This window comes from Ictalurus furcatus, chromosome 25, assembly GCF_023375685.1.
Source record: "Ictalurus furcatus strain D&B chromosome 25, Billie_1.0, whole genome shotgun sequence".
In the NCBI taxonomy this organism is placed as follows: domain Eukaryota; kingdom Metazoa; phylum Chordata; class Actinopteri; order Siluriformes; family Ictaluridae; genus Ictalurus; species Ictalurus furcatus.
In genome coordinates, this window is record NC_071279.1 from 4,558,290 (window position 1) to 4,582,550 (window position 24,261).

Here is a 24,261-nt window from a genome sequence, read left to right on the forward strand (position 1 = left end):
CAAGACCCTGACACTGAGCTTCAGCACGGTGGCCAAAACCATACAGTGGTTTAACAGGACAGGTTCCACTCAGAACAGGCCTCGCCATGGTCGACCAAAGAAGTTGAGTGGACGTGCTCAGTGTCATATCCAGAGGTTGTCTTTGGGAAATTGCTGCAGAGGTTGAAGGGGTAGGGGGTCAGCCTGTCAGTGCTCAGACCATACGCCACACACTGCATCAAATTGGTCTGCATGGCTGTCGTCCCAGAAGGAAGCCTCTTCTAAAGATGATGCACAAGAAATTCTGCAAACAGTTTGCTGAAGACAAGCAGACAAAGGACATGGATTACTGGAACCATGTCCTGTGGTCTGATGAGACCAAGATAAACTTATTTGGTTCAGATGGTGTCAAGCGTGTGTGGCGGCAACCAGATGAGAAGTACAAAGACAAGTGTGTCTTGCCTACAGTCAAGCATGGTGGTGGGAGTGTCATGGTCTGTTGCTGCATGAGTGCTGCCGGCACTGGGGAGCTACAGTTCATTGAGGGAACCATGAATGCCAACATGTACTGTGACATACTGAAGCAGAGCATGATCCCCTCCCTTCGGAGACTGGGCCGCAGGGCAGTATTCCAGCATGATAACGACTTTTGCCTTGCTAAAGAAGCCGAGGGTGAAGGTGATGGACTGGCCAAGCATGTTTCCAGACCTAAACCCTATTGAGCATCTGTGGGGCATCCTCAAACGGAAGGTGGAGTAGCACAAGGTCTCTAACATCCACCAGCTCCGTGATGTCATCATGGAGGAGTGGAAGAGGACTCCAGTGGCAACCTGTGAAGCTCTGGTGAACTCCATGCCCAAGAGGGTTAAGGCAGTGCTGGAAAATAATGGTTGCCACACAAAATATTGACACTTTGGGCCCAATTTGGACATTTTCACTTAGGGGTGTACTCACTTTTGTTGCCAGCGGTTTAGACATTAATGGCTGTGTGTTGAGTTATTTTGAGGGGACAGCAAATTTACACTATACAAGCTGTACACTCACTACTTTACATTGTAGCAAAGTGTCATTTCTTCAGTGTTGTCACATGAAAAGATATAATCAAATATTTACAAAAATGTGAGGGGTGTACTCACTTTTGTGAGATACTGTGTGTGTGTGTGTGTGTGTGTATATATATATGTATATATGTGTGTATATATATATATATATATATATATATATATATATATATATATATATATATATATATATATATATATATAACCAAAAACCATCTGACCCATTAAGGCATGGACTCCACAAGACCTCTGAAGGTGTGCTGTGGTATCTGGCACCAAGACATTAGCAGAAGATCCTTTAAGTCCTGTAAGCCTCCATTCATCTGACTTTTTGGTGCAGCCGATCCAAAAGATGCTCAACTGGATTGAGATCTAGGGAATTTGGAGGCCAAGTCAACACCTTGAACTCTTTGTCATGTTCCTCAAACAGTTCCTGAACAATTATTGCAGTGTGTCAGGGGGCATTATCCTGCTGAAAGAGGCCACTGGCATTAGGAATATCATTACCATGAAGGGGTGTACTTGGTCTGAAACCATGTTTAGGAAGGTGGTATGTGTCATAGTAACATCCACATGAATGCCAGGACCCTGGGGTTCCCAGCAGAACATTGCTAAGAGCATCACAGTTCCTTTGCCAGCTTGCATTCTTCCTTTCTTCTCTTTTTTTCTCCTTCCCTTCTTCTCTTCCTCAGGTAAGTGATGCACATGAACCTAGCCATCCCCATGATGTAAAAGAAAAGGTGATTTATCAGACAAGGCCATGTTCTCCATTGCTCCATGGTCCAGTTCTGTTGCTCACATACCCATTGTAGGTGCTTTCAGTGGTGAACAGGGGACAGCTTGGGGACTCTGACCGCTCTGTGGCTACGCAGCCTCATAACCAGCAAGCTGTGATGCACTGTGTGTTCTGACACCTTGCTGTCACAGCCAGCATTAACTTTTTCAACAGTTTGTGCTAAAGTAGCTCTTCTGTGGGATCAGACCAGACAGGCTAGCCTTCACTCCCCATGCACATCGGTGACCCTTACCCTGTCACTGGTTCACTGGTTGTCCTTCTGTGGAACATTGCAACCCAGGAACACCCCACTAGACCTGCTCTGACCCAGCTATGTAGCCATCACAATTTTGGCCAATTATTCCTGGTTCTAACATATTAACTTCAAAACTGACTGTTAACTTGCTGCCTAGTATCCCACCCTTTGATAGTTGCTATATATATATACATATATAGTACTCTGTATAAATATTGCTCTTCTGTGTGTCACTATTGCATGGGATAAAAATTTAAATTCTGCCCATTCACTATTCAGTATAAACTCTCTCTTAAACACATTCACACCTGGCATTTGAAAATATTTGGCCCTCTGGACATTTTGACTGTGATCACTTTCTGTATGCGTGCAAGGAAAAATAAACACTGCAGGGCTGCTGTAGAGCTCAGACGTGATGATGGTTAAAGTAGCTGCTGTCATAAATCAACAAAATCCTCACAACTTTGAAGGGATGTTTTATTTATTTATTTGGTTGTTTGTGTTGTACAAGTGAAACATTCATGAAATGTTCAATACAGATACAAAAAAATGCAGTTCAAATGACTGAATGCACTTCAAAGAACTGTTCAATTTCATTTGTGGAATTTTACGAATACTTAGTCATACCAATAACACATTTATATTCCTAATGAACAAGCTTTAATTGTGTTCCTCGCTCAATGACTAACAGCTGGTGTTGGCACGTTGACCCTACTGCTTTCAGTCAATAACAATGCATTAGTTTTTGATGACTGATGAATTTCTAACAATCCTTCATAATGGAGTCAGGTTTTTGGAGCCGGTCTCGGCTCATTTTAAAGCTCATGACTGCAGCATTCTCAGGACAAATGACTTCTGATTCTGAGTCAGTGCTCTCTTAAGAGTCCAGAAGCTTCACACTTTTAAGATGATTATGAATGAGTGCTGTACGGGTGTGATTATTTAAATATGATAGAGCAATACTTCCCAAACCAGGTCCTAGAGACACTTTGCACTCTATATTTATACATGAAACCACAAATATTTCCAGTATGCCAATGTACTGAGTACATATTACTCAGGATGAGTTTCCTGCAGCCAGAGCTTCTTCATGCTTTACTTTAAAAAATTGAAAAACATAAAAAAAAAGGGGGGCGAAAAAGCAACAGTTACAGCAACTATATTTTGAAAAATTATAATTATACTGTGGTATATTTTTATCTAAATGTTGCAGATAGAAAACTGTACCTCATCTAATTTATTGCCTGCTGTGTAAAAACTAATGCTAACAAACAACTACTAGCAATTAATAGCTTGTTAGCTTTAGTGATTGTTAGCTTGTTAGCTTTACAAAGCACTTCACACACACACACACACACACATACAAGTACATCTTTTACACCTTTAATTAAACATGTGAACATGTACCTTATTGTTACATTTTATTTCCAACAATAGTTAGCTGTGTCTCCAAACAATTATCCTACAGATGCTGTGATTCACTCAAATCTGTGATGAATACTTTCATTTGTGTAATGGGTTGAACATTTTGAAACACAGATGCACACACAGCAGGAATATAGTGTTCCTGTATATAAATACAGGATGTCCACCTGGGGTTGCTGCATGCTGTTCCCACACAAGTAACATTTGCTAGCATCCCAGATTCACGTGAACGACACTCTGTTAAGCAAACGTATAACAAATGTAAGATAACTTCAATAAAAGATAACTTCACAGTTAATTCAACTCTGACACTTACATTCTTTCCTCATTTAGCTGATGCTTTTATCCAAAGCATGTTACACATAAGACAGGATACAAGTGAACAGGTAAGGTTTAAGGGTCTTACTCAAAGACCCAACTGTGACAGCACCGGGATTTGAACTCATGAGCTTCAGATCAGTACCCCAAAGCTTTACACACTGTTTCCAACTCCCCACTAAATACCTTTTCTAGTTTCATTGATGTTATTGAATGCATGGTCTCACAAGCCAGACTTGTACAGTAGCATTCACTGTTTTGTTAATAAATGTGGGCAGTAACGGCTTACTTTCACTGAAAGAGGTGCGCTGACTGACATGGTGGTGCCCAACCACAGACCTTAACCCATACCCTGTCCTGCCACTGAATGATTTGCCGTAAATATATCTTGCTTTTTTCATGGTTTATTTTCTCACTGAAAACCAATGCATGAAAGTGCAAAAAGAAAATCCTGAATCCAAAAGATCCTGAATCTTGTGGCCAGATAATTGTTGCCTGTACATGGAGCATCTGAGAAGCTGCTGAACTGGGGTTAAAAGTATCATTAGTCACTTACCTACTATAAAAATTATTCAACTGAAGTCCACTGAAGCCAATAGGGGTTGTGTTCAGAAGGTGTCTTAGTGTGAAGTGTAATTATAGGACAGGATTTTCCTCTGATCGTTCAAGCTGAAATAGAATCTGAAGGGAGACTTGAGTCCTGCTCTTCAAGCAATAATTATGCCCACATACCCACTTCACACTGACTGGGCCAAGAGGTATACCACTAGAATGAAACTATGAGCATTTAGAGGCGCTTATGCCAGACATTGTATGCTATGTAAAGTACAATGCATTGTTAATTCAGGACTCATATAGAGTCTTAGATATTTAAGTTACATTAATAAATGTTCATATTCTTCAGCACTAATGTTAGACAGCCAGCTAATTCAAGCTGTTGGGGAAAATCTTTTTTTGGCTCTCTCTAGTGAGGCCCTCTGTTTAGCTCCCCTTGAATTGCCCTGGAATTGTCAATAAATACTCTGTCTCAAGTGTGGCTCCCTTTGGTAGCTGGATAAAGTGGGTAATACCCCAGAGCTCTGGCCCTTAAACCTTCAGAAGTTCACCAATCATTCTGATCAGACTCCCATGGCCACGGGTCCATTCAGTGGGTAAAGTTGTGAAAATGCTTTTGCAAGGCAACTGGGAATACACAGACAGCCTTAGTTGGCTTAAGAATAAAGCTAAAGCTGAAGCTAGACTATGTATATCTTTTAAGCCTTGTATACAGACAAAGTAACATCTTACTAATGTCTGGAAAAAGTACCACGTTCCTCAAAAGTGTTAATTAATCATTTCAGATTGCTGTATCTATTGATACTACAGTACCAGACTATCAAGTGTTACATACTTAGACCAGTGTTAAAGTTTGGGGGGCCGTTTACGCGGCAACATTTTCAACTAGTAACGGAACACCTTTTATGCAGTTTGGCTGTTCGTTTAAACGATAACAGCGTTTTAGGACCTGGAAACGATAAAGTTTCCAAAGTTTTCCAAAGTGCAAGCCTCTGAAAACGATACCATTAACGTCTCCGTGTAAACGTATGAGAATTTGTGAAAACGATGACAGCATGTGCACGCGTATTACATGTTCAGTCTGTATTCATGCGTGCAAGTACTTAAAAACAACGCGAGAGGCATTCAAAACTACAATGACGGTGTACAGGACTGTGTTTGTGCCGCTCAGGATTTTGAGTTTATTGATGCTTCTCCAGCAAAATGTAGATTTACTGCATCACACTACCGCATCAAATTATTAACCCACATTTACGCCAACAAAGGGTCTTCAAAATCTTATAATTATCTTTGTAATTGTTTGTTTTGGAGTACATCTGTATCCTTTTATTGCTAATAAACATATAGAAAGCAGACTGACTCACTATTTGATATGTATTTGCCGGTCTTGTTCCATTTTGATACAATGATGGTCAATTGTTAATACTTAAACATGCACTCTTTCGATTTTTTTTCAGTACAGTATTCAAAAATGAATGAGCTTTGTTAACAGAATTCTGACCTGGAGCACAAGTAAAGCTCAAAGATGTGGATGAAGACAGAAAAATCCATTTCTACAATGAAAAAAAAAATGTATGCACCTTTCATGTACTTAAAATTATATTAGATTAGGGACGTCTCTGCATTGATTAACCAAGAAAAATAAGCCAAATCTATGCTTGACAAGAGTGAGTTTTCACAATCCCTTATGACAGTGATTACTTTTCCAGTTCTAACTATCGATATTCTAAGTAACTGGAGACAGAATGTTTTTTGTACTCCACATAGATCATAGACCATTGAAATCATTTGAGAAATGTAAACATTACTGTGCTTTTTATCCAGAAAAACCACAGCTCCCCCATTTACTTGTATTTGTGTATAGGGCAGTCTTGCCCGGTTCAATATGGTGGACATGTTGACGTGAATGCTTAAGTGTGCAAGCGCATAGTTTTTCTTTACAATGTGACATCGCTAACTACTGGCCTGGCATGCATAATACAGTGTTTTTAGTCGTTTTCACGGATCCTTGTGAACAGGGTTCATTTTGACAACGTTGTGGTCTGTACGCGAAACTTTTCAAAAACGCAGAGGAAAAACGTTGTTGTCATGTAAATGTACCATCAGAGTTATTACAAAGCTATAAAACTTAAGGGACTGCTCTTGGTCTTAGTCTGGGTCTCAGTGGGGTTGTATTGATTACAACTTTAAAGGAGACATGCTCCAGTCTGTAGCACTCGACTTCATACTGAATATTGAATATTCTCCACAGCATCTGCTTGCATCGAGATCAAAGCACAAAAAAAACACATTAACCTCCTTTCTCTCTGCTGCGGCAGGCTGACTTAAAAAAGACGAAGAAGAAGAAGAAAAAGTGTGTCTCTGAAACTTTTTTGCTCGGTGAGCTGCAGTGGCCAGGTCCGTTCAATCTAGCAATTATCACTGACAGTTTAAAAAACCCCCAATTAACCACTGGGTTGCTGCTTTCTCTGGCCTTTGAAATAAAATGCTGGACGAGAGAAAAATAAACCAGTCATGGTGATGACAGCTCATTTAGCCTAGGGTAGGATAACAAGAGGGCATGAACTAAATGGCAGGAGAACGTTTCCCAAGATCACATGTTAATTATGTCCACGCTTTCATGGTTATAATCTCAGAGCTGTCAAGAAACCAAAAAAAAAAAAAAACAAAATACCATGTGTTTTACAGTTTGGATTTTCATTGTTAGCCTGCTTAAAATCTGCAGCAATAGGATGGATGCATAGCGGCTAAAAGACAAAATATTTAACATTCAACAATGTCACTGAAAGCAAAGCCAAATGTACAAGAGAACACTGACATAAAGCATTAAAGGCTGCACTAGTAAGGACTCTGTTTATTATTATTTAAATTAGGCCACATTTACAATATTAATAATAATGTGGAGTAACAGAATATATGTAACAAATTGATGTAATTAATGTAGAAACACAAGACATCACAGTGTGATTGATGTGAAGCAAACCCCTGGCTGGGTTAACTATTGGGAAATATTTTTTTTATTATTGAAGCTCTGTATGAAAATATTTCAGTGGTATTATGAGTTTGGTTAATGAGTGCCACCTTTTCTCTCATTTCTGTCACTCTGATGACAAAAATGCACCTTATATTTGTTCATTTAGGCATTACATACAGTACTTAAGCAGAACACTGACCAGGTTTATTGTTAGGCTTGTCTGATTTCTGTCCACACACACACACATTACAAACACACACGCACACACACCCACACACACACACAAAAAGGTTGGGCAGCGTGATGATGCAGTGGGTCCCGTTGCTGCCTCACAACTCCAGGGTCCCTGGTTTGATCCTGAGCTCAGATTACTCTCTGTTGAATGTTGCATGTTCTCCCTGTGTCCACGTGGGTTTCCTCTGAGTTCTCTGGTTTCCTTCCACCTCCTAAATACATGGCAGCAATTGAATCAGCTAAGATAAATTGTTTAGGTACTGGCACCCTGTCCAGGGTGTACCCTGCCTTGTGCCTGATGCTCCCTGGGATAGGCACCAGGTTCCCCGTGACCCTAAAAAGGAATAAGCAGTAGAGGATGGATGGATGGATGGATGGATGGATGGAAATTGTTTAGGTGTCTATATGTGTATGGTGTCCTGCAACGGATTGGTGTCCCATCCAGGGTGTAGTCTCACCTAGCACTTACTGTTCCTCTGATAGGCTCTGTGATCCAGAGGAGGATAAAACGGTTACTGAAAGTGAGTAAATGGAAGTGAGTGACTGATAGAGTCAGAAAAAAAAGCCAGAAAACGCACCAGTGAATCATGTATTCAAAGTAGATACACACTCAATACCAGTGATATTTATTTCTTAACCATGTCTCTAGTTCACTAGTTTTATTTCAAATGAATTGAATTTATTTTATTAGAGGGCTGCAATGTTGGACATTCTATCTCTTATATTTAATGTTAACAACTGTAGCATGGAACAATATGTTTTCAGAGGAATAATAGATAATAGAATTTCATTAGCTGGGTAAAGTGCTTTGGTGCATTGGTTTACCAACGTATGAAAAATTATGCTTAGAGTTTTTAGTATATTCTTAAAATACAGTTGTCACGCATCCATCTATCCTTGTCCATCACTAGAAAAGGACCACCACTGACCAGATATTATGTGAGTGGTGGACCATTTTCAGTAAAGCAGTGACTCTGACATGTAATATGCATTACTGGGACTGATAAAATGCTATAGTCCACAGCTTTACTCTCTACCTGTACAGCTACAACCTAGATCAACAAGATAGGAGTAAGTTTTTAAAAAAAGAAAGGTCAGTAAGTGTATACAAAGGGCCCGACGTATGTGATGAGTGCAGTGCAAAACATGATGTAATGGAAAACACATTGCACAGCCACAGGACGATCAAATCGGACAGCGACTCCGATGACACTGGATGAAGTGAAGCGCAATCACACAAAGCTGGAGGCCAATGACTGCACTCATCCACCACCACGCAGGATTCATCAATGATAAAAACATAATACCTGCATGTCTAAGTTCTGTCGCTTCTTTAGATGTCTTGCAGATTCACGAGATGATGCACAACACAGAAGCAGAAAGAGCACACATCATTCATGCTGAATAATAATTCCATCCATCCATGGATAATAATTATAATTTAAAAAAGATCATAATTTATCTTTTTTTTTTTTAGCAATTATAATAATTATAATTATAATTCTCAAATGTTATGATAACAACTTGTCTCAAAATCACCTACCATGTATTATATTCTTAGACCGTACTTTTTGTACTTGGACTTCGGAGGTTTGTAAATGAGTAACATCTTGATTTGAACACTAAGCAGGGATGGACGAATCGAAAATTCATTAACTAGCCCACCAGGAAAGTGAAAGCTCATCACTCCCATGTTATGCTTGATCAGAAGTCCAATTAACCACACTAAAAAGCGACAACTGATGTAATGAATTTAACTTAAAAGAATGATGAGTGCATTAACACAATCTCTGGAAACTAAGTGAGTACTTGACTCACTAGGAGGGGTGACTTTATGTAGACAAAGTCCTTTATCCTGCCCTGATAATTTCTCTGGTGATCACTTTTAAGCCCAGGATATAAGGGCAGAAAGTCTTTGCTGAATATTTTGGTTATGAGCTGTGGCGCTCCCATGTTTCTGGTGAGGAGTCTGACTAGCATCGTCTTTCTAATTAGTGCTACACTTTTTATACTACGTTGTCCTGTATGTTGCTCAGTTTAATCCCTTTCAGGTTTATTTGCTACATACAAAGAGCTATACAGTGTATAGAATTGCAAGTTCTCGAGCTGTGCAAACATCATGTAAGACATTAAGACACAAGGTGCAGGACAATACAGTGCAGAGAAAATAACAATAAATATCTTTGTATAAGAATACACATTACAATATGCAAGTGAATCTGACTGTGTCCTCATCTCTTTGTGTCCCTGATTGTGGAATGTTGTCCTTGAACAATGTCCTTGGTGTGCATACATAGTATAGCAGGTGGCATGATTCGGAAAAGACTAGTGCACATTGTGCCACAGCATTGAGGTGACCAAGAAATATATGAACCAACAGGGGAATGTTACAAACATTTCAAATGAAAAGCTTTTTTTTTTCCCTGAAAGTTTGTTCTCTGCCGAACTGAAAAAGCAAAGAAATAAACCGGAAGAAAAAAACAGTGATAATCATTATATCAACATAGCTCAGGTTCGACCAGAAATGAAATGCTGTTGAACCACCAGTGTACATATAAACAAGCACTGATTTTTAAAAGCCACAATGACCACCCTCAACATTGCAGCCTTAATCAGTGCAGTCCTTAAACTGCAGTCGCTGCTGATTGTTCCTTCTGTAATAATGTAGCTAAGTTAACTTCAACCACTTGTGCATTTATTTACATTTATTCATTACTAATTTTACTCTTTAGTTTTTTAAGCATTTCTTATCTCGAATCAGAAGGTATAGATTCATTTTCTGGCTGAAACACAAATGATAAGTTTATATTGATGCACACGTTCTTATATATTATTGTTTCCATAGTAACAGCTCATTCTTAGGGACTTGTATGGCTGACGATCACATATAATTTAAGCCTAATAATAAACAGGTTAAAAATGTGTTGTACTTAAGAAAGAAAAATGTATACTCATTGACGTGATGAGATGTTTATTAGTGGTTGTAATGGATATTTGAAGGAACGACTTTTTATGTAAAGTGATAAAAGTAAGTAACGGATCTCCGGGATATTCCATAACACTACATTTAAATATAATGGGTAAAAAAGCAAGACAGTCATTAATATAAAAATTAATAGACAGTATGAGAGGATAGCACACTTGAGTATGTGCTGTTATAGGAAAATAATCCACTTCAGGGTGGTAACAGTAACTTACTGTAACATCAGGCTATATCAGGCACCCAGGCATGGATTATTTTCCTATTACAGCATGGCCTGCCATGTATTATTCCTTACATATGATAACCACAAGTAATATTTCTTCACTCTAATGTAGAATTGGACCAAAACACCATTTGAGGTATTGCAATTACATGCAAACTCACTACTTTGTGGGCTTTTCCAATGGTGACCTATCAGTGAGGCAAAATCCAATCCAATTACAGCAGGCTAACTGGTCTGCTGAAGGCCCAACAGCAGCTTTCCTGCAATCCTAGACTCACAATCTTCCTTCTGACCATTTGCACACAGCCTTACTGCTACACTACAACTGACGTGTTATTTGTTATTTACCCTGCAAATGTATTATTGATGTGAGGAGCCACTGCATCCGACAGCTTCTGTATTCATTTTCTCTTGTGCTGGTTTTGCCCGTCATTAATCAACTGCACATCCAGTGAAATTACTGTGCAAATGCAAACGAAGTGACAGCACGCACCGTGCAATGTCACAACAAGCTATTCCTCGTCAATTACTCCATCAGGGTGAGAAAGTGCATATCTTTGCTATATTGGCGCAAAACAACAAACACATTTGCGTTTTCTACTTTGTCTTAACTTGAGTAAATTAAGTAGAAATAGATTAACCCCATCATGCCCTTAACTTCTGATTGTCTTATTGCCTCAGCCAATCTTTACAGTTAACACACGAACTTAACAAACACGCCAGCACAGACATTTACATTACATTTACATTTATTCACTTAGCAGACGCTGTTATCCAAAGCGACTTACAAATAAGAAAAATACAAGCAAAGCGATATATCAAGCAGAGAACAATACAAGTAGTGCTACCATACAAGATCTTTAATTGTGTTCCAGTAGAAGCAAAGTGCACAGAGTAGAGGTGTAAGTGCAATTTAAAAAAAAAAAAAATTTTTATGAGTTGGTTAGGTGTTCACGGAAGAGGTGGGTCTTTAGCTGTTTTTTGAAGATGGTGAGAGATTCTGCAGTCCAGATTGAGAATGGAAGTTCATTCCACCACTGAGGAACAGTTAGCGTGAAGGTTCTGGAAAGGGACCTTGCGCCACGCTGAGTGGGAACTACTAAGCCTCGGTCGCTAATCGATCGCAGAGTGCGAGAGGGAACGTAGGCCTTCAGGAGAGAGTTGAGGTAGGAGGGTGCTGTTCCTGACAAGGTCTTGTAGGTGAGCATCAAGGCCTTGAATTTGATGCGGGCAGCTACAGGAAGCCAGTGGAGGGAGATGAAGAGGGGTGTGACATGGGTTCTCTTGGGCTGGTTGAAGACGAGGCGCGCTGCAGCATTCTGAATCATCTGAAGACATCGAGCAAATGATCACATGAGACTACAATAAACTGGATTTTTAATATGCTATTTACTATGGTGTGACTATAGTATAGTGGCCTAGTGGTTAGCACATTTGCCTCTGGGGTTGAGGGTTTGAATCCTGCCTCTGCCCTGTGTGCATGTACATGTAGTTTGCATGTTCTCCCTGTGCTTCGGGGGTTTCCTCCAGGTACTCCGGTATCCTCCCCCACTTCAAGGACATGCATTGTAGGCTGATTGGCATTTCATCCAGAGTGTGTGAATTTGTCTGTGATTGTGCCCTGTGATGGATTGGCACCCCGTCCAGGGTGTCCCTCACCTTGTGCCCAGAATTCTCTGGGATAGGCTCCAGTGCGACCCTGTGTAGGATAAGTGTTATGGAAAATGGATGGATGGATGGGTTTTTCAATAGCATCTCCCTAAAAAAAAAAAAAATCAAATTTCTAGCACTTTTATTTTTTAAGAGTGCACAATATTTATCCATTTTATCCTCTTCAATAGAACTGATTTGGAAATAAACCAAAAGTGGATGATTTACGAGCGGTAGAAATACAAAAGACCCGTCTTAATCACCCTTCCTTCCCCATCAGATCAATCATTCTGCTATAGCAGGAGCTCCTTTCACCCCAACACCATGCCATGCTCATTATGCCTTTACAAACAAATCCACTGGCACAAGGAAGATAATCAGCGAAATAGCGACTGTGATTGATGAACCTGATATTTATATGGTACATAGCAATGTCTATTGTAGTGAATTTAATTAAAATGAATAAACCTAATTTATTCCCAAGGGCACAATAGTACAATTGATTGCATGGAAAGTTGACCAGCATCATTACAAATACAGTAGATGAGACATGTGGTGTCAAATTATGTTCAGCTGACTGAGTAACAAATCAGCAGAATGACCGGAATCTTGTTAGGTGGAGCAGAGTCGTTAAAGCTAACACAAACTTCTTTATGAGAAACACCTGTTATAGTGTTAAGACTTTTATGGCAATTATATATTTTATGTCTTATGAGAGGTTATAATCTTAATGATGGAGAAATGGATGCTAGTTGGCTGATGTAACTAAGCAGACTTTTGTTTAATCTGACACACTAGTAAAACATCTACAATTAAAGCAAAAAATATATTAAAGAAACACACAAAAATGCTAGAGAGTACAGATGGGATGAGATTTAAAGGCACAAGTGAAAGAGCCACATCTAACGCTGACTGGTTTTTCATTGTCTCTGTGCAGTTATTGCAAAGCCACAGTCACTGATTAGCTTTAACCAGACTGTGGATCAGTCAGAAACAGCTAATTGGCAGACCTAAAAGATTCCCAGTCGGAATGAAAGAAGATTAGAGATGGTAGGGTGTGGATGAGCTTTAAAAAGAATTAATAAAACGTTCAACTGGATCTAAAAATGTAGCGGGAGCCAGTGGAGAGAAGCTTGATCCCTCATTTTGGTACTGGTAGAGTAAGTAACCCTTTTGAATGAACTCTGTGGGAGAAGTGTGAATCATACTGATGAGGAGATTTAAGGCATAACTCTGTGTCAAATAAAACACAGTGTTGGTAATAATCAAGTAAGGAAACACAGTTGGCATGAAAAGCTTTTTATTGGTCATAGGAGTAGTTTTATAAAACTGATTTTCCATTAATCTTCCAAAAATATCTCACCAAAAAAAAAAAAAAAAAAAAAAGATATAAAGAGGTTTTCATGAAGTTTTGTGAATTTAAAACATGAACAAAAGTGGTGACACAGTGGCACAGTGGGTAGCGGAACTCTCAGTTGCTGTCTGAGTTTCATGTGTCTAAATGTGTGTGTGCGCAATGTACCTTGTAATGGACTGACGTCCCATCCAGGGTGTATTCCCACTGCATGTCCAGTGCTCCCAAGGTTGCTCACCATTTGACTAGACTGTACAGCTAAGCAAAAGGCATTAGGAATTTCAGCATTTATACCAAAGTGAAAACCTGAAATTAAGAACACACTGAATTGAGAGAGTCCGGGTAGAGGATAGGGGCAGCATGGTGGTGCAATGGGTAGCCTCACGGCTCCAGGGTCTCTGATTCAATTTTGAAATTGAGTTACTATCTGTTGGTGCTGAGTCTGTGTTGGTTTCCTCTGGGTTCAATGGTTTCCTCCAACCTCCCAAAAGGTATGTGTACTGAAGACTCTAAACTGTCCCTGGGTGTGAATGAGTGTGAGTGTGAGTGTGAGTGTGAGTGTGTGTGTGTGTGTGTGTGTGTGTGTGTGTGTGTGTGCGTGTGTGCATTCTGGCTTTTAATAGATTCATGTGCCATCCAGGGTATCCACTTGTTAAGTCGTGACATAACGATCTCCGATAATACTGTTTCAGGTCCAAGATTCTACTGCGTTGGCTGAGCTCATGCTCTCGTTTTTTCAACATGCTGCAGTGCTGTGTCTCTTGTTGTTTGAATAGATCTGAGCCCAAAAAAAAACCTATAAAGCTTAGCTTCAGAATGAACATGATTCATCATCACATAATACAATAGCATAAATCTACATAATGTTAAGCAAATAATTCAAACCATGCAACAACATCGGCATCGATTACAAATAAATTATTAACCTGTGTTGTTAATGGTGTCATCTCAGATACTGTCTTGGCTGCAATTTTGTATTTTTTCAGTGTTTGTCCTGTTCCACAGGCATCCCATATTGGTGTGGGACAAGTTTTTCTCCACCCAAATCTATAAAGCTGCCATATGATGGCATTTGTCTCTGCCGATTGGGCACTCACAGGTGCTGTGACTGTCACTGACTGACCCTCAATGTGCACCTACTATATATTAAAAACAAATTAACTCTCACCCTAACATTTCTAAAAGACATTGCCAGTGCTGTGTTTATGTTAACCCAATTATACTTCTGTAGTATAACTTCTGTAGCCAGGGGGTGGCAGACTATAGCTATACAACCCCTGGCAGAAATGATGGAATCACCACACTTAGAGGATGTTCACCTGGCTTTTTCACTTCATAGCAAATAAACAATTCACATATGACACAAAACAATTTTTGTGTAATAGCTGAACATTCTAGTTCATGAAACATACCTCAAACAAGTTAAATGAAATTATTTTAATTAATGGAATATTTTTTTTCCAGATCAAGTAGAGGAAGAAAATATGGAATCTCTCAATGTTGAGGAGAAAAGTATGAACTCACCTTGTAATTTGCATTTCTAAAACAAATACCAGCACAAGTCTAAACATGCAAATTAGTCTGCAGTGAAAAGAGAGTGCTATCATACCTTAAAAGTGCTTACAGATGCTAAACTTTTTGAAAGGAAACATGGCCTCAACAAGAGAGTTGTCAATTGAAGCAATTGAAAGTATTATAAAACTCCTTCAAGAAGGAATTCCAACACAGAGTGTGGTAAAAGATGTTGGTCGTTCCCAGTCAGCTGTGTCTAAAATTTGCTGCAAGTATAAACAAAATGGGAAGGTTATAAAAGGAAAACATACGGATAGACCAAGAAGACGTCAAAGCGTCAGGAGAGGAAACTCAAAGCAATATGCCTTGAAAATAGAAAATTCACAACAACACAAATAATAAACAAATGGGCGGAGTCAATGTTTGTGACAGAACTGTAAGAAATCAGCTGAATGAAATGAGATTTATGTATAGAAAAGCCAAATGAAACGATCACTAACACCGCAACAGAAGAAAAGAAGGTTACAGTGGGTTAAAGAGAAGCGATCATGGAGTGTGGATGGTTGGATGAAAGTGATATTCTGTGATGAATCATGAATCTGCATTGGCCAAGGAGATGAAGCAGGAACTTTTTGTCTGGTGGCGTTCTAATGAAACATATAAAGATGTCTGGCTGAAGAAATCAATCACATTTCTCCACTCATTTATGATATGGTGTTGCATGTCAGGTAAAGGACCAGTGGAGACCTCAACAATCAATGCACAGGTGTACACTGACATGTTGGCCACTTTTCTCATTCCATCAATAGAAAATAGGTTTCAGACCATCATAAAAGCCAGAGGAGGAGCAAGAATGTATTAATTAGTTTTTTTGTTTGTTGATGATTCCATAATTTTTCCTCAACATTGAGTGAGACTCAACTTGATCTGGAAAGAAAAAAATCACAGTATTTAAAACAATTTAATTTAATTTATTTGATGTATATTTCATGAAGCCAGAATGTTCAGCTATTAAACAAAAATTGTTTTGTGTCATATATGTGATTTGTTTATTTGCTACGAAGTAAAAAAAAATCTTGGTGAACATCCTCTAAGTGTGGTGATTTCATCATTTTTGCCAGGGGTTGTAGATGTCAACTAGCCTAACTTCACTATCCCTCCAAAACCTGGCTGGTACATATTTCATTTTTCATCTTTGTCTACGTCCAGAGTTATAGCAGTCCTGTATGTTTTTGGGTTTTTTTTTTTTAGAAATACCTCAGCCAGAACATGGCATATCATCTTTACATGTTAATTGTTGCTGTTAACTTTTTTGGAGCGTTTGGACCCAGAAAAGGGTTTTTACGTCACATGTGATATCAGACTTAACATGTGGATATTCCCTCCTCACACTCACTATTCCCAATGTAGGCTCTGGATCCAACTAAACCCTATCCAAGATGAAGTGCTTACTGAAGATAAATGAATAAATCAAAGTGTAGGTTTGGCGTTACCAAGAGCAGTGAGTCTGACAGTGTAATATCTGTGCAATTTTTCTGACGGTAGAATCTTCATTGGATAGGGGAGTGATTCTGAATTAGAGCTATTTTTCATTTTGAGAAGACACTAGAGGCAAATTTGTATGGCAAGATTGCAATGCAGAAGGTGAATAATTTGAGTAACTGTACATTCTGCTTCATCTCATGCTTGTGTGAAAAATGCCTCTGGTTCTCAGCACCTGCTCTGAATTTAATCAAGGCCTCATGGAGGGTGTGTGAAGTAGTCTGCCCAATCAGCAACATTGTGTATAGCCTTGCTGCATGTTGGCGTAGTGCACAGGGATCTGCTTCACTGACTGCCAGATTCACTCTTTGCCAAGAACTTGTAGCTACAGTTTACTGACATGCTGTTTCATAAGTTTGAGGGCACTTTTAATGAGTCCACTGTATACACTGTTTGTAATTTACTGTGTGAGGTCTGTCATTGCTGTTGTGGTCACCACATGAAAATCATGTCATACCAGGTCTTGCAAATGATGTCTTATGTACATGTTTAAATTGATCATTCAGTCTCTTATAATGTTCCAAACATGGTGAAATTGCAATGTGTCTGTGCATTGAAAACTTGATTTGAGCTGCAGTAGCCATGATTATATTCTCTCGTGGCATATTTAAATCAATTTAAATTTGTCACATTTATATACGCTAGCATATACACTTATATAATGTGACTATGGAGCAGTATTCACATTGGATGTTGTTGATTTCCAACTACAAAACTAATTTTGTTTATATAATCCTTTTGTTTATACTCCAGCACTCTTCACTTATCCAGTCGAATCGATCAGAAGGTGTTGATTCATTTTCTACAACAGCAGCTCTGGCAGCAGTTCAGCTCTAAATCAACTCACAGGTTTATATGAATGTGCTCATTCAAAATCCTTAACAATTATTCAGGGGTTAAAACCAAAACCATCTACGTCCAAGCATTTAGTAACAACTCATTTACAACGACTTGTATGGTCAGACACAGTGCGTGATCTAAGGCTAATAATAAACAGATTAAATGAAATACTAAACAAACAAACACGCAAATAAATAAAAAGTGTGAATGTTAATATGGTAAAGTTTTCTATTCGGAGACATGCATGTGTCGCAGGCATGAGTGCTTTGTAACGGTCGTGTTTTTTCCACCACACGAAAATGTTCAGGACAGACGACTTTCGGGTTTCTCAGTAGCATGACAAGCTGCGTTTAGCTTTTTTTGTTGTTGTTATTAACGTGAAAAAAGAGAAAAAAAGAGAGGATTGGTGAGAGAATGAAAAGATGTAGCTGCTATAACAAAAGTGAGACCAGGACACAATCTTAACGTAACTAAGCATATAAAAAGCACGATGGGTCATTCATTAATCAATTAAGAATTGCAGTCTTTAGGTTGGAATCACACCACCCTGCCATTGATTATTTTCCTATAAACACATGCCATAATGTTATATTTCTGATTCATTAAACTGATACATTCATTCATTCATCTCCAGTAACCACTTTATCCTGGTCCTGGTTATGGTGGATCCTTTGGAGTCCATGTGGAGTCTATCTTGGGAACACTAAGGCAGGAATACACAACTTGTTAATCTCTTCAGCCAAATGAAGCTCTATAAAATGAGTCTTTTCAGAAATGTGTCTACTTTTTCAGGGGGGAAAATATTTTAGATGTAACTAATACAGTTGTGTAGTTTAATGGGTTATGGATTCCACATAACCATGCAGATGCATATTTTAACCGTTTATTGACATCAACTTTCAAGTTTCTATATTAGTTCTCAATTCAGTGAAACGTGTGAAAGTTATACATAGAGGATTTCCTATCACACCCTGTCCAGGGTGTACCCTGCCTTGTGCCCGATGCTCCCTGGGATAGGCTCCAGGTTTCCCTGTGACCCTGAAAAGGATAAAGCGGTATAGAAAATGGATAGATAGATGGATTACCTATCACCTATTGCACATCTTATCTTAATAATATGTCGGTAAAAAAGGCGTATGACTTCATTTTCTTTGGCAGGTCTCTTTTAAACAGTTATGGCTCATATTAGTGTTGGCTCAGTGAGCCTTATTGAACTCTCACTGGTACATTACACATATGACACAGTTCTTTTATTCATTTTAAGATATGTGTGAATATGAAGTCAAAAATCTATCAGCAGGCTGCCAGAGAGGGATGAGACATTGTGCTTCTCTTGTGAGTCTCCAGAGGATGTTAAAATGAAAGGCTTATGTCAGTCTCATTTTTTTCTCCTAAAGAGAAGCACTTAATTATGTGATCATTTAATTATTCATTAAGACAGTGTTGAGATTATTCCACAGCTTCATGATGACAAAAAAAGTACGATTTGCAAGAGATTTTTTTGTCCCATGGAAAGGACAGTTTTTCCTAAAGGGCTGCACAGTGACAGAAACATTAATATTGAATACAATAACTCATTGCTAAATACTTAAACTGTGGCATGGAAGTAATTAATGCTTAATTGGTAGTTAGTTAGTATATCAATTATGGGCAATAAATGTCTTATTAACATTATAATACATTGTTAACATCCATACTGTGTCACTGAGTCCATTATTGCAAACTATTTTATTAGTTAACAGGAATTGAAATGAGTACATAAATCTCTCTCGCTCTCTCTCTCTCTCTCTCGCTCTCTCTCTCTCTCTCTCTCTCTCTCTCATGTATATAAACACATACATTTTCTATATGTACAGTACTTTGCAAAGGTTTTAGGCACATACGAAGAAATGCTGTAGAGCAAATATGCCTTCAAAATAATTTAATTAAATGTTTCTACATTAAAAATACTGTAGAGAGCAGTAAACAGTATTAAATGAAACAAAGTCAATATTTTGTGTGACAATTTTTTAAAATTAAAATAGTAGTCTTAGGTACAATTTGTACAGTTTTATAAGGAAATAAGCTGTAAGTATTATTGAGCATCTTGCAGAAGCAGTCACGGTTCTTCTGGAGACTTTGACTGTCGCACTCACTTCTTATTTTTGCAGCAAAACCCAGCAGCCTTCATTGTGTTTTTTGTCTGAAAAGTGTCTCTTACGTAATATGCTGCTTTCTTTACTGACATACAAACATTTAATTTTGTGCTAGAAAACTAATGTTTGGGAATCTAAAATGTTTTTGTATTGACTTGGTAATGTAAAAGTCATTATATATATATATATATATATATATATTTATATATATATATATATATATATATATGTGTGTGTGTGTGTGTGTGTGTGTGTGTGTGTGTGTGTATACATATAATGACAAGAAGTAGTTTTTTCAGTCAAATATTCAAAATAAATATCAATAGATTGATATTCTTCTGTGGAAAAAGTAAGCAAACCCACTCTTCCATGCAATATTCTTTCAGTTACAAGATGTTTGAGGGGTTTCAAATCCCTCCACAATGTTTCAATGGGATTCAAATCCGGTCTTTGACTAGACCATTCCATAACCCTGTATTTCTTCTTTTTGAGCCACTCCTTGGTGGATTTGCTAGTGTGCTTAGGATCATTATCCTGCTGAAAGGTCCAGTTTTGGTTCAACTTCAACTTTCGGACAGATGGCCTCACATTATCTTCAAGCACTCTTTGATATGATGCAGAATTCATATTTGAATCAATGAATGCAAGCTGTCCATTCCCTGAGGAGGTAAAGCAACCCTAAACCATAACATTTGCTTCTCCTGAAAAGCTGTCTTTGGTCTGCAGCAAACATATCTGCTATTACTGTGACCAAACAACTGTATCTTTGATTCACAAAAGGTCTGGTCTTTGCCTCTATGCTCATTGGCAAACTGTAGTCTTCCTCTAATGTTCTTTTTAGACAGCAAAGGCTTTTTCCTGGCAGCCTCCCATGCAGGTCAAATTTGTGTGATCTCTCTCTGACTGTAGAAGCATGCACTTTGACACCAACAATTGCAAGACTTACTAGCAGATCCTGTGATGACACCACACACCTCAATAGCAAAGGGAACACCAGACACTAGATATGAGAGGGGTATAAATAAGACCGGTTCCTCCTGCACTCCCTAAGCAGGTTCTCATCACTGGCACCCAATCTTCAACACCTGAGTATAATTTTATGGATTTGAACGTGTGATAAATCTAGGGGTTTACTTACTTTTCCTTGTGACTGATCTGTTTTTTTGTTAATTTAAATTGTGAAAAATATTACTTTAATGTTATGCTTCATTTAATAGTGTATCACCTTTATCAATAGGCACTGTTAAACAGAATCAAATGTTTGCTTGTCCAAATATGTCAAAAAACCAACAATTTCCATAGGGTATACTTATTTTTTCACATGACTATATGTGTGTGTATGTGTATATTTTTATATATATATATATATATATATATATATATATATATATATATATATATATTTCTCCCTTTCATTCTCTCTCTCTCTCTCTCTCTCTCTCTCTCTCTCTCCCTCTCTCTCTTTCTGTCTGTATTTTTCACTCTTTCTCTTTCCAATTGGAGCTGATGATTTACCAGGCAGAAATCTCTTGGTAACCCCTGCACTCAGTCCAATATAGAAAAGCTTGGCCAAGCATGTCCACACCCACACTCTCCATTGCCGTGTCGACAGGTCTCTGATTGGCCCACTATCATGCTAGAATAAACAAACAGGAACATATTCCAGTGGAGATGAGCAGTAAACACTTGAAGAGAGAGCATTTAAAGCAAATTGGAAATTGTTATTTGCATAGAGGCGTATAATAGGTCTGTTATGCAAATGATTTGTTCTGTTTGTAAATTGGTCTATTATGATTATGCACATTTAACTATGGAGCTGAAATGCCTTCACAGGTACTGGGTGACTTATAATACAACAATAATAACAACATATCTTGGTTATAAGGTCAAGTGTCATTTAACAGAAAAGGAGAAGTGGAATAGGTTTTAATGTTATTGAGATGTAGGGAGTTTATTATTAGCAGCCAGGCAGACTCTCAATATCACACACACACACACACACACACACACACACACACACACACACACAAGCAGAGGTTTGGGAGTTGAGCATGGCCATGGTGTTCACAATGATGAAGCGTGGCAGCAGCAAATGTGGCACTGAGCTCATCCTTCATACCAAAATGGAGAAGTTGTGTAGCTCAGCAGTGAAGCAGGGACAAACACAGATACATCACCATCCCAGTAACAAAGTTAAGACAACTTTAAGTCTATGGAAATTGCACATTGTGTTTAGAGTGTCATTGCTTCTCAGTTTCATGAGGGAGAAAGATTGAGCGTGTTTTTAGCCATTAAACTAGATACATTGGGCTAAATAGCTTTCTCCAGTTTGTGAATGTGGACCCATGGTCAACCTACCGCAAAGGACAGTTTTTTTTCCTGCGTGCACTGCCTACCATAGAGTTTTGTATATAGATCACTTTTCATCCACCATCACCTTTGGCACTATAGTCATTTGACTCTTGTACATTGCCCCACAGTCAACACCTAATCTATCCTATTGTACAGTATATGAGCGTAAGTCAGATAAGTCAATTCAATTTAATTTGGATAGCACTTTTGAAATTAGAATTTGTCACAAAGCTGGTTTACAGAAGTCCGGATGTAGATTTAGATCACTAATGAACAAACCAGTGTTTTGTCTTAAGACTGGTGATGGAATTAATGCTTATAACTACACAGCTCTCCATAACATTTTGGCCAGATAGTGTAGAAACTTTTCATTTCATTGATTTGAAAGTATCTCTGCTCCACAGATTTTCTTTACGTGCGACTAAAACCTTTGCACAGCAACTGATTACCGTTTTCCAGATTAATGGGGGAGCAGATCAAATGCAGTACAAAATATGTGAAGCAGTGTGAGGAGTGTCAGTTAATGAGTTGGGAAATATTGTTTCAAGCCTTTAAAATATTGTTTACATTTCAAAACACTACCTTCTGTCATAGTTATCTGTTTATAAACCTTGCACCATATTTTTTTTTTTGACATTATCCTTCCCTGAATTATATAATGTTAAGGCCAATAACTGTATATGGAGAGAAATTTAGTGCACTTCAGTAATAAATATAAAGCTAGTAAAAATTGCAATATAATACAAAAAGTTTCCAGAGGAACATTACTTTACTGATGAAAGTGCTTCGTCAGCTCTGCGTGTGTTGGTGTATTGTTTGGGTGTGTAATGTGTTTAAAGTGGACCTATATGACGTGAAATTGCAAAATCTGTATATGTTTGGGGTATAAACATTTTTGTCTCAAACAATTTGGACAGACATGATTGAAGATGCAATTTCCATTTTCTTTTTGCAGAACTTAAATGCTTACAGTAACAATGCTGTAAATACTAAGAAATGCCCGATCTTACACGCTCATGTGGATGATTATTATATTATGAGTAATGATTATATTAGAGTCATAGGTCTTTTGTTTTAATTATTAAATTTCACTTTTTCATTTACATTCATCTCTGCTTTTGCTTTTCATACATCAGGATCTGTGGTAAAATATGAGCATCGATATGGGCATTGATTGTTCTGTGTGTGTGTGTGTGTATGCTACCCATCTGCTCATATAGAACACTGTTTACTTTTACAAGCTGAACTCCCGCCTCTAAGCCAAGCACTTGTTTTACCACACTGGGAAACACAAACCTTTGCAGTCACCATCATTAGTCTTTATTTATGTGCTCTCAAGCCTACAGGAGGGCAACACACCCACGCACAAACATACTCACACACACACACACACATGCACACACACTCAAACACACACACACAAAGTATCCAGTATACACTTGAAGGAAAACACTAACTTCCCTCGTTCACATACATGAACTCACAGACTGTCGCTCTGATTGATAGGAGAGAGTGGAGTGCACTGCCAATTTCACTTTTGGCTACAAATGGCTGTGGCATTGTCAGCGGAGATGTTCACAAGTCTTTTATCTGAAGTCTTTAACACTGGAGTCCGAGTCAAGTCTGGAGTCTTTAGATGAGTCGAGTCTCAAGTCATTACCTCTACATCTTTCACGCCTTATTGAAAAAAAAAACTCAAGCTCAAAAGTCATATTTACAAAGTTATATTATATAGACAAAATTTACACACACACACAGAGAGAGAGAGAGAGAGAGAGAGAGAGAGCAGCATATGCATATAATAGGGCAGCTGTGACTCAGGTGGTAAACCGGGTTGTGCACTAATTGTAGGGTTGGAGGTTCGATTCCCGGACCACGTGACTCCACATGCCGATGTGTCCTTGGGTAAGACTCTGAACCCCAAGCTGCTCCCGATGGCAAGTTAGCGCCTTGCATGGCAGCTCTGCTACCATTGGTGGGTGAATGTGTGTGTGAATGGGTGAATGAAACACAGTGTAAAGCGCTTTGGATAAAAGCACTATATAAGTGCAGACCATTTACTGTACTACAAAAAGATTGATAAAATGATGTGC